Raw genomic sequence first — 8,360 nt, 5'->3', positions numbered from 1 at the left:
TAAATCTAGAAAAGGCAAGCATTTTCATCTCGCGGAATTCTAGTTCTTCTCAAAGATAATTCAATGACATTTATCACATTATAATCAATGTTCTGTAATTACCGAGCGACAAATAGACCTCGTAAAATCCCGATGACGTCGATCCAGAACATACAGATTGTTGTCATTTTAAATATTATTTCATCATTCGTGTGTGTTCCTCTGTATTTTCAATTGTATACAACTATAATTTCGTTGATGTGGTGGTCCCATATTTCTGCATATAAGATCTTATTTTTGTATTCCAGTATATTGCATTATAATTTATAAACATGATATGAAAAAAGAAGCGGTGATTTTGATTGAGTACATGTGATTATGCTTCACAGCGATAGAGTAAACAGTATTTAATGTATGTATGGTTATTGATATTAAAAAAACTGTTTTCGTAACGCCCGGTCATGGCATTATGTATGTTAAGAAGTTTTCCCGATAATGGGAATTTCCGTATTTTGTTGTTTACTGAGAATTATCCCCGATAATGGGAAATCCGTTATTTACTATTTCCCCAATAGTGGGAACAATATAAAGCAATATTCCCGCTTTTGGTATGAGCATTTATTAACGATCCAAAATATATACACAATCCTTGTGTCAAGCCAGTTCATCACTAGGTATCGACGTCACGTCAATAACGTTACGTCACAAATCGACGTTACGTCACGGAACCAATCCGCCGGTACAAATAAAAACGTTAAAATCTAATGTCCATTTTTCCCCTCCATCAAAATACAGTACATTTTGATACATATTGTACAAAAAATAAAATAATAAATTGTGTACTTAAAATATTTGTATGTTCTTTCGATATTCATTAATTGTCCAGTTCTAACGGGCATATCTTTGTAACCGGTCTCGTCATGGTGCAGCTTCCAACCTGGATGTTCACACAACCGTCTTGTCCTGGATAAACCTCGTGTATCCGTCCTAGTGGCCAGTTTCCCCTCGTCGTTTCCGGAGTAATGATAAGAACGACTTCGCCAATCTTGATGTCTCTCTCAGGATGAAACCACTTGCGTCTAGCTTTCAGGCTAGGCAACCATTCTCGTAACCACCTGTGCCAGAAATGTCGCACTAACTCTTGTTCACGCCGCCAACGCTTCCGCATGTTGAACTGTGTTTCATTTACTGTAGATGGTGCGAATTCGCCTCCCATTTGACCGTGCAGAAAATGATTTGGTGTTAGTGGAATGTCGTCTGAGGAATTCGAAGATTGGTAGGTCAATGGTCGAGAGTTTATAAGGCCCTCGGCTCCAACAATTGCTGTCATCAGCTCTTCGTCGTTGACATCTGCGTTTCCCAATATGGCGTTGATGGCTCTATTGGCAGATTTGATCATTGTTTCGTGGATTCCCCCAAAATGTGGAGCTAACGGTGGATTGAAATGCCACTTAACACCCTTGTTTGCCGCTGCTTCCGCAATCTTGTCTGTGTCCAAGTGTTCTACAAGTGCCTTTAGTTCATTGCCTGCCCCTTTAAAATTGGTACCTTTATCAGAATACATTTCTTCAGGCAATTCTCTTCGGCTTGTCATTCTGTAGAAGGCGTTCAAAAAGGAATCTGTGTCCAGACCATACGTTATTTCCAAATGAACGGCCCTCGTGGCCAAGCAGGTGAACAAACACAAATAACGTTTTTGACGACGTTTTCCTCTTCCCTGAATGGTTATAAAGGGACCCGCCATATCGACTGACGTCCTTATAAATGCACGAATTGACGCCTTACATCTGTTTATTGGCAGTGGTGCCACAATTTGCTGACATGCTTTTGCTTTTCTTCGTCGACATTCCATGCATTCTTTTTCCATTTCTCGAATCGCTTCTCGTCTGGGTTAATAACGTTCCATTTTATTTATATTTTCTCTCTGATAGGCGTTTCTTGTTTGATTTAATTATTTTTAAATTGTTTAGCAGTCACATAAACAACCAAGCTATGTAATATGGAATTTTTACACCCATTATTGCTGCTTCTTCCTGTATTTGCGCGATGATTATCTGAGATATTAACTCTATGATTCTATATTCTCAAATCTTTTCTATAAAGAAGGAATGTAGTTGACAATTGTTAATAGTTTTATTTGATCGTTCGTCAAAAAGTTGTAATGCTGTTACCCTTGTATCTTCAATGCAATTGAGTAATTAAATAGTAATTAAATTGAATGCGTTTTAATTACCTTTTATTATTGTTTAATTTGAGTTACAATGCTATGACGTTAAATTTTATTTACACTTAAATGTATTATGAATATTGCTGGGCCAAGTGTGAGGTTGAGCGCTCTATAACCAGGTTTAAACCCCCAATGCTTTGCATTGACCGTTCCAAGGCGGTGACCCGAGCTTTATTCATATTTTGTGTTTATGTTGGTTTGTATTGTGCTGTATTGTGATGTTTTGTACTGTTTGGGCAATCGGTCACTTGCCTTAAATAAAGGACCAACTAATTGTTTTTAATGAAAATTCAATACTGCTCCAGCAGCTGGAGTTTCACTTCTTTATATTGATATGATCCAATAACGAGCCGATAAGGTTGATAGAGTATGGTTTGTTCCTGCTGCGTGATTGTTACCATCATGTACGTCTTTTATTATCAATTTAGTGATTTGGCCTTTTCTCGGAAGAATAATAGGATATCGCACGTCATAAGACAAAAAACCAGCATGGGTAAGTCGACCGTTAGATCGCATCACGCCATCATCGTCAAACATTAGTTTCAACCCTTATAATTTACTGCTTAATGGTAGGTTCGTCTGTCTATACAAAGCGTTCCACTCGTCGCTGAAGTGCTCTTGCTGTGTCTGTCTGATAGCTTGAATCTCTGCCAACCAACTTGATTTCATCTACTCGAAGGGCTCCCGATGTTCTCTCCTCTTTTGGCTTTTGACAGTTGTTGACAAATCTGTTAATCCATGCTATAGCTATCTTGAGTTTTAACCAAGTGGAGAAACGATGTGAGTCAACTAGATGGTGATTTTTCGAGTCATTCACAACTACAAACGTTTTTTCAATTGTACCTTTTCTTTTCGTCTCTGTATTTGATGTTGGTCCGTCGACTGTTTTATTCGATGGCCACTCATCAGGCGACTGCAGTAGGAACCCAGGACCATACCAACAACTTCTGCACTCGATCAACGCTTTTGCATTCAAACCTCTACTCAGGTGACCTGCAGGGTTTTCACAGCTTGGAACATATCTCCATTGTTCTGGATTGCTGTCGCTTTAAATTTCACCAACTCTATTTGCAACAAATGGCTTAAATTGTCGACTACGACCTCTTACCCACCACAAAACATTGACAATATCTGACCAGAATGTAACTTTGCTCAGCTTAAACTCTAAAACGTTGCAAATTCGTTTTGCTAGCCACATTCAGATGACAGCTCCCATTAGTTCGAGTCGAGGAATGCTTGTAGATATGTTTGGTGCAACTCTTGTTTTTGCAGATATAAGACTTGTAGAAACAGAACCGTCCTCATATGTACACCTTGCAAATACAACTGCTCCATATGCGCTTTCTGGTGCATCGACGAAAGTGTGCAAATATAGGGCTTCCAGTTTTTTGTCTTTTGCCCGCAGACACCTTGGAATGGATATGCTTCTCAATTCTCTCAGTTCTTCAAACTACTCTCGTGCTGAATTGGTCAGCTCCTCGTCCATATTTTCATCCCACGTCAATACGGCTGTCCACATATCTTGAAGCAACATTTTTGCCCGAATGATAAAAGGCGCTAGCAAACCAATTGGATCAAACAACGTCGCGATCCTTTTTAAGAAGTTGCGTTTCGTGTACTTCATTCCTTCTTCGGGTGTATTTTCTTTGAATGTAAACATGTCTTGTTCTGCTATCCATCATACACCAAGCGTTTTTGCAGACGGTAACTGTTCGTCATCCAAATCTACCTCTGATTTCCGGTCAGCAATAGGTATCTCTTTTAGAACCTCGGTCGAGTTTGCCATTTTCTCGCATGCATACCGGCGCGCGTCAACATACTCGATAGCTCGTTGTATCGCTTTATCCCTTGTTGCACGGAATCCATTGAATCATCCATGTATGTTGACTTGAGAATGGTTTAAGCAGCTAATGGAAACGCGCTCAGATTTTCCCGTGCGTGTTGCTGTAAGACATACTGTGCTTGGAATGGTGATGAATTTACACCGAACACGACTCTATCAAATTCGTAGATATCGGGACTACGGTTCTGATTCATTTCCGTCCATAGGAATCTGTGATATGGCTTGTCCGCGTGATCGATGCCTATTCTGAGAAACATCTCGCTTATGTCGCAAACTACTGCAACGGGATGCCTTCGGAATCTTAGCAACACGTCAAACAGATCGCGCTGTAGCTTTATGCCTTGGTGTATTTTATCATTTAGTGATACGTCTTAAAATTTTGCTGCAGCATCAAACACGATTCTGGTTTTTGTTGTATCTTTATCTGGCCTCAGAACAGGAAAATCAGGTATAAACCATTTTAAATTGGACACTTCAGAATCCGGAATTTTGACACATATCCCTTTTCTACGTATTGTTCGATGCATTCGCTGTATGCTTTAGCTTTCTGAGGACATCATTTAAGTCTTTTTTCTGTGTTCTCTAATCTATTCAGTGCCATTTTGTAATTGTTTGGCATAACAGTTTCGTTGCTTTTTCATGGAATGGCGACGCGATACATCTGATTTTCGAATATGCGCGACTGTTTTACTGCTTTAAGTGCTTATTGCACGTCAATGTTAACGACAGGTGATTCAGTTGATTACCTTTCAACTTCCCAGATTCTCTTAAGAGTCAGGTTTAGATTCTCGATTCCGTTACGTCTCTAACAAAGTTTGTTCGCGCATAATTTGTTTGTAGGACCGGTGTTAAATTTGAACACGGATTACCGATGCATGTCCATCCAAGTGGAGTAAGACGCGCTATTAGCTCCCCTGCTCTACCTCTTCTTTCTTTCAGTGCATAATGTAAATCTGCACAATCAAGTCCAATTATGATGTCAACAATAGGTCTGGTCGTTGCTTTTGGAAATGTTACGTCACGAAGATGTGGCCATTTTCTTTGGTAATTGTTCCAGTCAACAACTTTCATGTCTCCTGTTACTTTGTTAGCTGTATATGCTGCTACATTTATCTTTACGCTTCCGTTGACACATCTTATTTCGAATTCAACTGGTCTAGTTTCAAAGGTCTCGACTTGACCATTCAGTATATTGACCTTGACCTTTTCCGTTCTACCGTTACAGCCGAGTTCTGCCGCTACGTCACTATTGATGTACGTTTTTGCACTTGCGTCATCTAGCAATGCGTTAACAGTTATTGACCGATGTCCATTTGCGAGAATTACCGGAACTGTTCGGAGCCCTACTAAATCAGATTTGGTATGACTTTTTGCTGACAAATATGTTGCCCCTTTCTCTTCCGTAGGAGATTGAACTGGACTGTCAGCAGCGTTTGAGTTTGCGCATCTCTGTGTAACAGTCTGTGATGCAGCTCTCTTCATCCATTGTGTCCGCATTGTCTACTTCAACGGCATGACTTTCCGACATGGTTAAATCCAAGGCAACGATAGCAAAGATGAAGTTGTTTTGCTTTGTCCCACCGTTGTGAAACGTTCATTTCTTTAAAATTGTCACAGTTCCATACTCCATGCTGTTTGTCACATACTCTGCATTTAAATATTTTCCCGCTTTCTTCGGAACCACCAAAAAACGTTCTTTGATTGTTAGAGTTCGTCTTTTTGGAAGTATGCTCTGACATCAAATATCCTGACATTCCTTGCACGGTCTCTGACGCGATAGTTTGGAATTCTGCCTCTTGAATAACCCATGTCCGTAGCGACAATACTGACTCATTGTGTTGACCCTCAAAGACCCAACGATGATATCGTGCCAAGAGCGGTTATGGTAATTTTCTTTGTAATTTTGCATATAATGAGCCAAATCCAAGTTCGCGGTGTTGATCCAAGATACAAGATACAAACTTTTATTTCAAGTCGGTTAACAATAAATAACAGTATAACATTAGCTATGTATAGCTATTGACCGACACATACAAATAGTAATATGGTTATGTACAAGGCATAAAAAAAGAAATAAATTTTCATATTTCTTGTTATAATATCAAAGGCATATTTAGTTTACTAACAAAGCACATGATAATAACTTAGCAACTATAAAATAACTTAGCAACTATATAATAACTTAGCAGCTATATAAAAGATATAAACACATACAAAAAGTAAGCTTGTAATTAAAACATAATTATTTACTTAAAGGATTTACAATAGTTATTATGAAAGTATATTTACTTAATAATGATTAAGCTTATATATAAAAAAGCATATATCACAGTGTGCATGAAACATAAGAAACATGCAAGCAACAAGCAGCCAAAATTTTAGCAACTTAAACAAGCAAGCAACAAAAAGCCAACGTACATATGGAACTATAGAATAATTAGTATGGAATATCTACAAAACTGATTATACGAAATTGTTGAGAAATTAATATTAATTTATTGAACTTATAAGAAATGTTTCAACTCACCGGCGAAGACAATACATTTTATTTATTTGTTTTGGATATAATCATTCTGAATATGTGTCACATGTATGTGAATAAAAGTAGCTACACGTGATTTAGGGAACGAAAGCCTTACTTAAATCAAACTAACGTGCAACCATAACCGGAGTTTCAATGGCTAAAGCAAACATTTCCTGTATGGAATATATAATTTTGTGTCAGCTCTGTTTGGTTAAAATAGCATGGCTCCGAATGTGTGATACAACATAACAAGCAATATGAACACATCAGCCAAGATTCTACCAACGACAACACTTTTACATCAAAAGCAATTCAGTTTAGAAACATAAACCATCGTCAAACATACTAAATGCCACAATTAATGAGTTAAACGTACACTGTAAGTTTTGTTCTTGATGATTAGTCAAAACATCATATACATCATATACCATATCTCGATAATACATGATATGATAATATTAGGGGCTTTCGCAGATATTATTATGTGTTCCCGATTTGTCAATGCAAATGCATATATTGGGGCAATGGAATTATTATTATCTGCGGCCAGAAATAGCGAAACTCCGTTAAATACAATAATGTTAATAGACTGTTACCCGTACTGTAAAGTGTATCAATAAAATATTGAATAGCAAGAAAAATGTTGTCATGATTTACTATGTCGCCTTATTCGGTAGGTCTCCCGTAGTTTTCGTTGTGAATCTTATAAATCGCTTTTTGCCCAAACACAAAACATGACCATGTTTAAGATGGAGAAATCTGTTTAGTAAAACTGTTTACTTTGCATGCTTTCCCGCCTACTTGTGAAAGCTCATATGTTTGTTTAGAGAGTAACTACTTCACGTTTTTCTATGGATAACAGCTAGTGCGAACAACCTTAACTTTGTTCTGATTAGTGAATCTAATTGAACTTTGATTTTGATATAGAACTTGACGCATGTACCCTTATTTGATCAAATAATCTGCAAACTGTATCAGGGTTTTAAACGGCTTATGTCTAAAGCGATGGTCAACACTTACAATCAATCAGAACTATAAACCATACCGGCCGTGATAAATGGCTATAAATATAGGTCAGGTTTAATAAATCAAAATCTGTAAGCAAATACTAGCATGCGTATGTTATGAACTTTATAATACGTTTCCAGTACGCATTCGTGATAATCAAAAGTGTAAGTGATTATTATAATATTGTTATGTGTTTTCAATAAAGAATTAATTTTAATTTTGTAATGCGCAGTCTTTACATCTTTGTAAAGAACAATGTGTACAATAAACTTACAAACTAACCGAAAAATAAGTTTGACTGAGTTATATCATTTCAAGTGAGATAAAGATGATACCTATGCTAATGTATAGTTGATATTGTTGTGTTCAAATAATAACATACCAATCCCATGCTTAAATTAAAATGACCAATAATAAAATAATAAATAATTATCTGAAAACGTATTTTTGTTTGATTGCCTATAAAAACGTCTGTTTGTTTATATTTCGATTGTTACTATTTTCTGTCGATGATTCTTGGGATATTCGAAGCTTTCCAGTACTTTCGATCAACGTCTACTCTACGGAAATCGGAAATATTTCAGGAGGTAATCATGAAAACGGGCGTTTGAATAACAATAAGCAAAGCCAGAATTGCCTGTTTGTCTGCAAATTCGCGTTTCGCTTTTTTATTCAAAAACTCGCACAGTTGCCAGTATATATTATGTATCCTTGTTGTATTGTGAAACAGTGCAGAAAAGATTTTAATGAACAATACAATTATTATCAATACATTTAAA

This window comes from Dreissena polymorpha, chromosome 8, assembly GCF_020536995.1.
Source record: "Dreissena polymorpha isolate Duluth1 chromosome 8, UMN_Dpol_1.0, whole genome shotgun sequence".
NCBI classification, from domain to species: Eukaryota; Metazoa; Mollusca; class Bivalvia; order Myida; family Dreissenidae; genus Dreissena; species Dreissena polymorpha.
The sequence above is the reverse complement of the archived record's forward strand: the minus strand, read 5'-3'. Positions refer to the sequence as shown.